The sequence below is a fragment of the Thamnophis sirtalis genome, unplaced genomic scaffold (assembly GCF_051295495.1).
Source record: "Thamnophis sirtalis isolate CommonGarterSnake01/CBP01778 unplaced genomic scaffold, rThaSir2_p1.2 scaffold_3, whole genome shotgun sequence".
Taxonomy (NCBI): domain Eukaryota; kingdom Metazoa; phylum Chordata; class Lepidosauria; order Squamata; family Natricidae; genus Thamnophis; species Thamnophis sirtalis.
In genome coordinates this window covers 21,171,190-21,178,609 of record NW_028261383.1, presented here as the reverse complement: position 1 = coordinate 21,178,609, position 7,420 = coordinate 21,171,190, and positions in this window count along the sequence as shown.

Sequence of the window (7,420 nt, the reverse complement as noted above, 5' to 3'; positions counted from 1 at the left end):
AATATTAATTCGATAAAGGTGTACTACCTGTTTTTTGTTGTTGTTGTTGTTATCAAGCCTTTCCCTCTCTACAGGATCCCTCCAAGCTTTGCCCTCTCCCACAGGGTCGCTATAAGTATTTCCCTCCCCCACAGGTCTCCAAAAGCCTTTGCTCAACCCACAGGGTCCCCAAAGGCATTTTTCCCATTCCGCTGCCTCCCGCAGTCCTTAGGCCTGACTCACAACCCACCAGGCCTCCCAAGCTCTTCCTCCATACCCTTTGAAGATCTCTGAATCTGAAGTTGGTAAAGAAGGCCAGGACACTTATCCCAGGGCCACATGGCTATGTCCTGGAAGCAGCCGTTATTTTCAGCATTCAGAGGTGGTATTCAGTCGGTTTGCATCAGTTTGCACAAACTGGTTGCGCGAGCTGAGGCCCCAGAGATGTCTCATTCCCTAAGCCCCTGGAGCCACCACCTGCCTCGGTCAAGTCGGGGAATGCCTTGCCCAGGAGCCACCGCCCTCTCATTGCCCCACCCTCCATTCGCCAATCACCCCTATTTCCCCTCCTAAACCTTGGCCATAACCCTGCTTCTCCCCCCCCCCCCATCTTTGGTTGCTCACCTTCTGCAGAGGCTGGTCCAGAGGCCTTCTGGCAAGCTGACTGGATTTTTGTGCTGGGAAGCAGCTGGTTGGCAAAGAAGCCTCCCAGCTGCTGCCTCTTGGAGAGCCGCTTTTCCTTTTAACTGGTGTTACAGTAAAAGGAACAGATTTGTCTGACCTGAGAAAGTCAATGTAAGAAGTGAGTTGGGACACTATGCAGGAGAAATTTGGTTCACAATCCCTTAGCTCAGTGATGGTCGATGATTGAAACTCATAAGGGAATATCTATCCCACCGCCTTGAGTTTGGAAGCAGTTCCATAGATGCAAGGCATAGACATTTTGGTGAGGTACTGACCTTTAGTACTGTAAAGTCCCAGACTGCTCCTGAGTGAAGGAGTGGAACCTCTGCCAGTTTGAACTGAGGTAACAGAATGTGAGGCAACTGGCAGTAGGAACAGAGTTATTTTCAGGTGGGGAGGGGGAGTAGAATGTCTAACTCCTTAGCATCAGAGTGTGTTAATATAACACTGTATAAGAAATACTAATGATTGGATGGTCATTTTGAAAAATCCTTTCTTAGCGAGCAACTAGAAGCCAAGAAGAACATACAACTTCAGGTTGGTACATGGATGATGGTATTTTGGGCTTTTTAAAACGGGAGGGCAAGGTCCATTTTCCCAAGGCACTTTGAAAGGATAAATCAGTGCCTGGACCAATCATTTTTAATGCAAAACTGTTCAGTAAGTTTAATGCCAAGGGCATTCACCACACATGTTCCCACATATTGAAGTAATGATAAAAATAATTTTAAAAAACTTCCTTGGTGTACGATTCAGGGGGAAAAATATGAAGATTCAGATTAACATTTGAAAAAGGATCTTGGCGCCACAGCAGTAACTATGCAAGGGATCTAGGAATTTTAGTGGACAACCACTCTTAGGTATCCGCTACCAGTGTGCTGCAGCTGCAGAACAAGCCAACGCAGTCCTAGTCAACATCAGAGAGATAGTATTAGATTCCAAGAAGTAGTAGTGTTGTGTACATTATATTGTACTGATAAGACTACACCAGTTTAGGCATCCAGTGTTCATCACCATGAGAAAAACCAGATGTTAAAACTCTAGAAAGAGAGCAGAGAAGAGCAACACGATGTTAAGGGAACTGGAGGCTAAACCATACAATGAATAATTGCATGATAGGTTCAGTCTAACACAGAAGGAGCAAGGATGACCTGACAGCTTCCATGACTTCCCTCGTGGGTGGTCCACCTGGAGCTTTTTAAAGAGGAGTTTCAACAGCCATTTGTCAGGAATGGAGAGTTGGTCTCTCCCACCTTTTTTTTGTGATTCTGTATGATCTTCATAAACCTTTAGGGCTCAGCACACAGCTAATCTTCACAAGCTAAGTAGCATCACATTTCACTATTTCACATGCATCAGTTGCAAAGGTAGGTTTCTAGAAGTCAAAAACAATTTGATAGCATTTAACCAGTGAAAACATCTTGAAAAAGCCTTAGGTAAGGATGGGACTTAGAATAACTTTGAATGTACACTGATCACTGATTCGTTAAAATGAAATTTCATTGCATACAGCTCTCAAAGGGTCACCACCTCCAATATACACTACATAAACATGTCAAAATAAATAAATACAAAATTATGCATGTACCGACATATAAAAGTGTTATTTTGCCTCTTATGGGGAGATGGCAGTCAGAGAGGCAGCATCAGTATCTAGAACCCTTAGTACAGTAGAGGCATCTGTGGTTGAGCTTGAAGGGGTTAAAACCATTAAGTACTAAATTGCTAGAAAGGACGGGAGGGAAAGAGAAGCACAGCAACTTCCTCTTTCGGATTACTCAATGGGCGGAAGGTAGTGTGCAGAATGGATCCTGTGCTATTCCCAGGATGGAAGCAGCAGCTGGAAAGTAAGGCTGTTCGGTTTCCTCCATGATTTGGAAGCAAAGAAACAACTAGGCTGTAGGCGGTCAGCTGCTGCAAGTTCCTTTCCTCCCCAAATGTAAGAGCACTAATGCTGCACGCTGTTAAAGTTTGATACTTTGGGAATGGCTACACTCCAGAAATTATGAGTCCTCCAACCACTGCACTTTTAGGATGGTTGCATCCCACACTCATGATCCCTATTTGTGACCTTCCCAGCTAGCTTCTGAAAAGCAGAGCCAGTGGGGATGCCAGCAGGAATTGGCAAGTGCAGTTATGTGAAATTGCATTTAACAACCCAAAGGGATTTGCTTAAGAACCGAAGAGGAACAGATGTAAGTTAGTAGATCATGCTCCATGATCAGGCTGCTCAGTGACACAGAAGCCAGTCCCAAATGCAGCCACTTAACTGAGGACTACTTGAATTGGGATATCACTAGAGTGGTTGCGGAAAATATATTCTGCCCTAACTTGGAACTGATAACTTCTGTGGGCAAAACTGGTGCTTCAAATCTTGCAGAACCTTAGGCTTCATTTCATCAAATGAAAATAATGGCAACCTAAGGAAGGGAAAGGGAACAAGAGAAAGTGTAGGGTTAAGGGGAAATGAAAAAGAAAAGCATTGACTTTAAACTCCTTTTGTTGCAGTAGAATAAGGTACTTGCATAAAACCTCAACTTTTTTACCCTTATATGATAATATAAACTAGCCAGTTCTATAACAACAGACTTATCTAATCAAACGACACCCCAAATCATTTTATCCACCTTAAGCACAAAGTCTAGGAGCAGTTTCCATATAAAAACAAAATTAATTGTGTCCTTTCCTTTAGTCAAGGCAGTCAATTTAGCCAACTCTGCTAAATTTCAGGATTTGCAGCCTTTCATCCATTGTGGGAATGGAAATATTCTTCGATTTTTTTTTTGCCTAAATATTCTTGATGCCATCAACATATAAAATATCAATGTTGCATTTTTTTCAAGTTCTTTATGCATTAAACTTAAAAGAAAACTGTTTTATCTTTATATCATTTTAATAGTTTTCTGTATTAAGATGTGTATCGTACTCCACTATTTCTTTGCTTTGTCACATGTGCACCATAAATTATCAAAATCTCTTCTTTATATATCCAAAATTCATTGCCTATATATCATTCCCTAACCAAATGATACCAGAAATAACTGTGCCATCAAAATCTTAATTCATGGCCCTCTAGCTCAAGTAACATCTTAATGTGAAGAATCACCCAAGCTTCTTGCCAGAGAAAACAACAAGCATCAAAATACAATTTGAACCTCCTCTTGCCTTAGCATCTTGCAATAATTTATATTTAATTCTTGGTTTCCCCCCTTGCAATATAAACTTAGAGATTTCCATCTGCCATTGTTTAAATAGAGTATCACTTACAAGTATTGGTAAAGTCTGAAAAAGAAAATTCATCTTTGATAATTGGGGTTCTGGAGGCTAAAATATACAAAGAATGGTTACAGGAATTGGGTATATCTAGTCTAATGAGAATGATTAGCGGAGACATGATAGCAGTATTCCAATAGAAGAAACAATGGATGGAAACCGAGGAGACAAGCAACCTAGAATTGTAGAGAAAATTCCTAGTGATTAGAGCAGGGCTGTCAAATTTGTGGCCCACAGACTGGATGCGTCATGTTCTGGCCAAGCCCACATGGTTTAGCAAAAGGGGAAAAAGTCTCAATACATCACATGATGACACCATGACGACTTGAGTTTGACACCCCTGGATTAGAGGAATCAACAAAAGGAATACCTTGCCTTCCGAAGTTTTGTATGTTCCATCACTGAAGGTTTTCAAAAAGAGACTCAACAGTCACTTGTCTGAAATGATACAGGGTTTCCGGTTTGAGCAGCGGGTTGGAGCAGAAGACCTTCGAGGTCTGTGCAGCTCTTTTATTCTATATTCTATTTCTGTTCATCCTAATTACAGAGATTCTACCTAATAATTGCCATTCTAAGAATCTGCGATTGATTCAAGTCAAAAAGAATTTCATGATTGAATGGCTACGTGAACTTGGTAATCTTCAAGGTATCAAATGAATAATTACTAATATAAGAGACTATTCTAGCATTGTGGCATGTTTGCTTTTTGCATGTAATGTATACTTTTTCTCCTTTTTTGACATCTTATGCAACCATTCATAAATAATTAAAGTTACACTTTTACTTGAATCTGACAGGCAAAGCAGATGCCAATAAGAGCAGTCTGGACAACAGAGAATAACAAGCAACTTTGAAAAGGAAAACAAATCAAGCCAGAAATCAAAATATTTTCCATTTCCTACAGAAACCACACAATTCTTCTGCTTTCCTAGTAGGTGAGAGACAAAGGAGAGAAAATTAGGCAGAGATTTTGAGCAGAAAAATGTGGAGTATGTGGAACTCAAAGATACATTTCATGAAAAGTCAAGGGAGGTTATTTTTCCATTCAGAAAAAGAGGGCAATGCCAGGATGTCAGTGGGGAGGAAAAGGTCAATTAAGGAGCCACATAGAGCAGACAGTAATGCAGATGTCGCCCTGTGTGGAAGGGAACAGTAGCTTCAATCAAAGCACAACTAAACAAGGTATCACGCATGGTGGAAAAGCTTCACTGATATGCATATTGTGGGGAAAGTACAGATTCCAAATCATGGCGGATTATGCACAAAATGATTCACATTGCAGAATACAAACACTCTGGATGTGGCAAAAGCTTTGATCAAAACAGCTCCCTTGCGCTTGATGGAAGGACTCATACAGGAATGGAGCTTAGCATGCATGTCAACGATAAAAAACCAGAGGATTTATATGCGGTAGAAATAATATAAGTGTCTAAATTGTGGGGAAACTTTCAGTCAGAATTCCCACTTGGTGAACCACCAGAGGACTCACACAGTAAAGAAATCATATGCCTGTCCAGACTGAGATAAAAGTTTCATTAGAAAATATCCCAAGACACCAGAGGAAACACCAGAGACAAACCCTTTGGATGTCCCGATTGTGGGAAATGTTTCAACGAAATGATGACCTGGTGATACACCAAAGGCAACACACAGGAGAGAAACTGCATGAGTGTCCAGATTGTTGTAAAATTTCAGTCAAAAATCCCACCTAGAAAATCATCTGAGGACTCACACAGGAGAGAAATCATAAATACATTATGTCTATTACATATTCTTTCGCTGCTTCTCTGACAATACAGGCCCTCCTTGTAATTTCTTTCTTTCTACTCCTATGAACTATCACAGGAAAACTGAATATGTCTAGTCTAACACAGAGCAGGAGTAGGGATGCCATCATAGCAGTCTTTCAATATCTGAGGGGCTGACACAGAAAAAAGGCGGTGGGTCCATTGTCCAATGTGCTTGAGAGCAGAACAAGAAGTAACAGGGGGAGACTTATCAAAATGGTATCCAACCTAGAATGAAGGAGACATTTCCTTTCAGTGAGAACAATCAAAAAGTGGAAATGCTTTGCCTCCAGTAATTGTGGCTGCTCCGTCAATGGGGTTTTTTAATACGAGACTGAAAAGCCATTTGTCCAGAACTGTATAGGGTCTCCTGCTTAGAGAGTTAGTCTCTTCCAACTCTTCTTATGTAATTCTGTAAGAACTTCATGGACGTTTAATACTCAGCCTGTAGCTAATCTTCCCAAATTAAGTAGTGTCACCGTTGATTATATCACATTTCCCTATTTCACTTGCATCGGTTGCAAAGGTCGGTTGGTAGGACTGGAAAATGACTTGATGGCATATGCAAACCTCAGTGCAAACCTCTTGCAAACGCCTTCGTAGGCAGAGACGGGACGAGCCTGTTTTACCTCCTCCTATCAGGAGATGGCAGTCAAATGGGCAACATTGGCCCCTAGAAAGCCGTGGAAGCATCTGGGGTTGAGGAGTTAAAACCATCGAGCTGCATTGCTAGAAAGGAGGGGAGAGAAGTGCAGGATCTACTGGATCGCTGATGGGAGGAAGGTAGTCCGCCCAGTAGCTTTTGGGCTCCTGCAAGTGTCGAAGAAGCAGCAGCAGCTGGTGGGTGAGTTGAGGACAGGTTGGGGGAGAGGCTGGGAGCAAGAAAGGCTGCTTGATTTCCCCCGCAGCGTAGAAGCAGAGAAGCAACTGGAAGAAAGACAAAGGCAGTTGGATGTAACCTTGGCGATCATGCAGTCCAACATGCAGTTCAAGCATGGGAACTTAGACCAAATGGCTCTCCAGTATCTCCTTCCAAGTCTCCTAGGAGGAGCACGCACAACTTGGGAAGGGAAGCCGTTTCACTGGTCGCTGTCAGGAGATTTCTTCTTGTTTCTAGGATGCTTCTGTCCTTCGTTGGTTTCCATCCGTTGCTTCTTGTCTTGCCTTCTGGGGCTTTGGAGAAGTTCTTAATCTTCTCTTCTTGGTGGCAGCACCTCAAGTATTGGAACATGTCACCTCTAAGTCAGCAGTTCCTGTGGTTATGAAGTTGGAAGAGAGGCATTTGCCACAATTTAGTTTCTGCCAACCGGGGCACATTTATGATGGTTTCAGCATCCCACACTCGGGATCCCCATTTGTGACCTTCCCAACTAGATCCTGTCAAGAAAAATCAGTGGGGATGCCAGCAGGAAGTTGCAAGCCATAGTCATGTGAACTTGCCTTTAAAAACCCACAGTGATTCGCTTAACAACTGCAGAGGAATAGATGCAAGTTGGCACTGTCCTGTGATATCATGCTTCCTGATCGGGCTGCTTATTGACACAGATGCCAGTCCGAAATGCAGTCAGTAAATGAGGACTGCTTCCATAGGAATGTAACCAGAGTGGTTGTGGACAGTGTTTTCTGCCCTTACTTGAAACTGAGGACTTCCATGGCAAAACTGGTGCTTCAAATCTTACAGAGTCTTTAGGCATAAT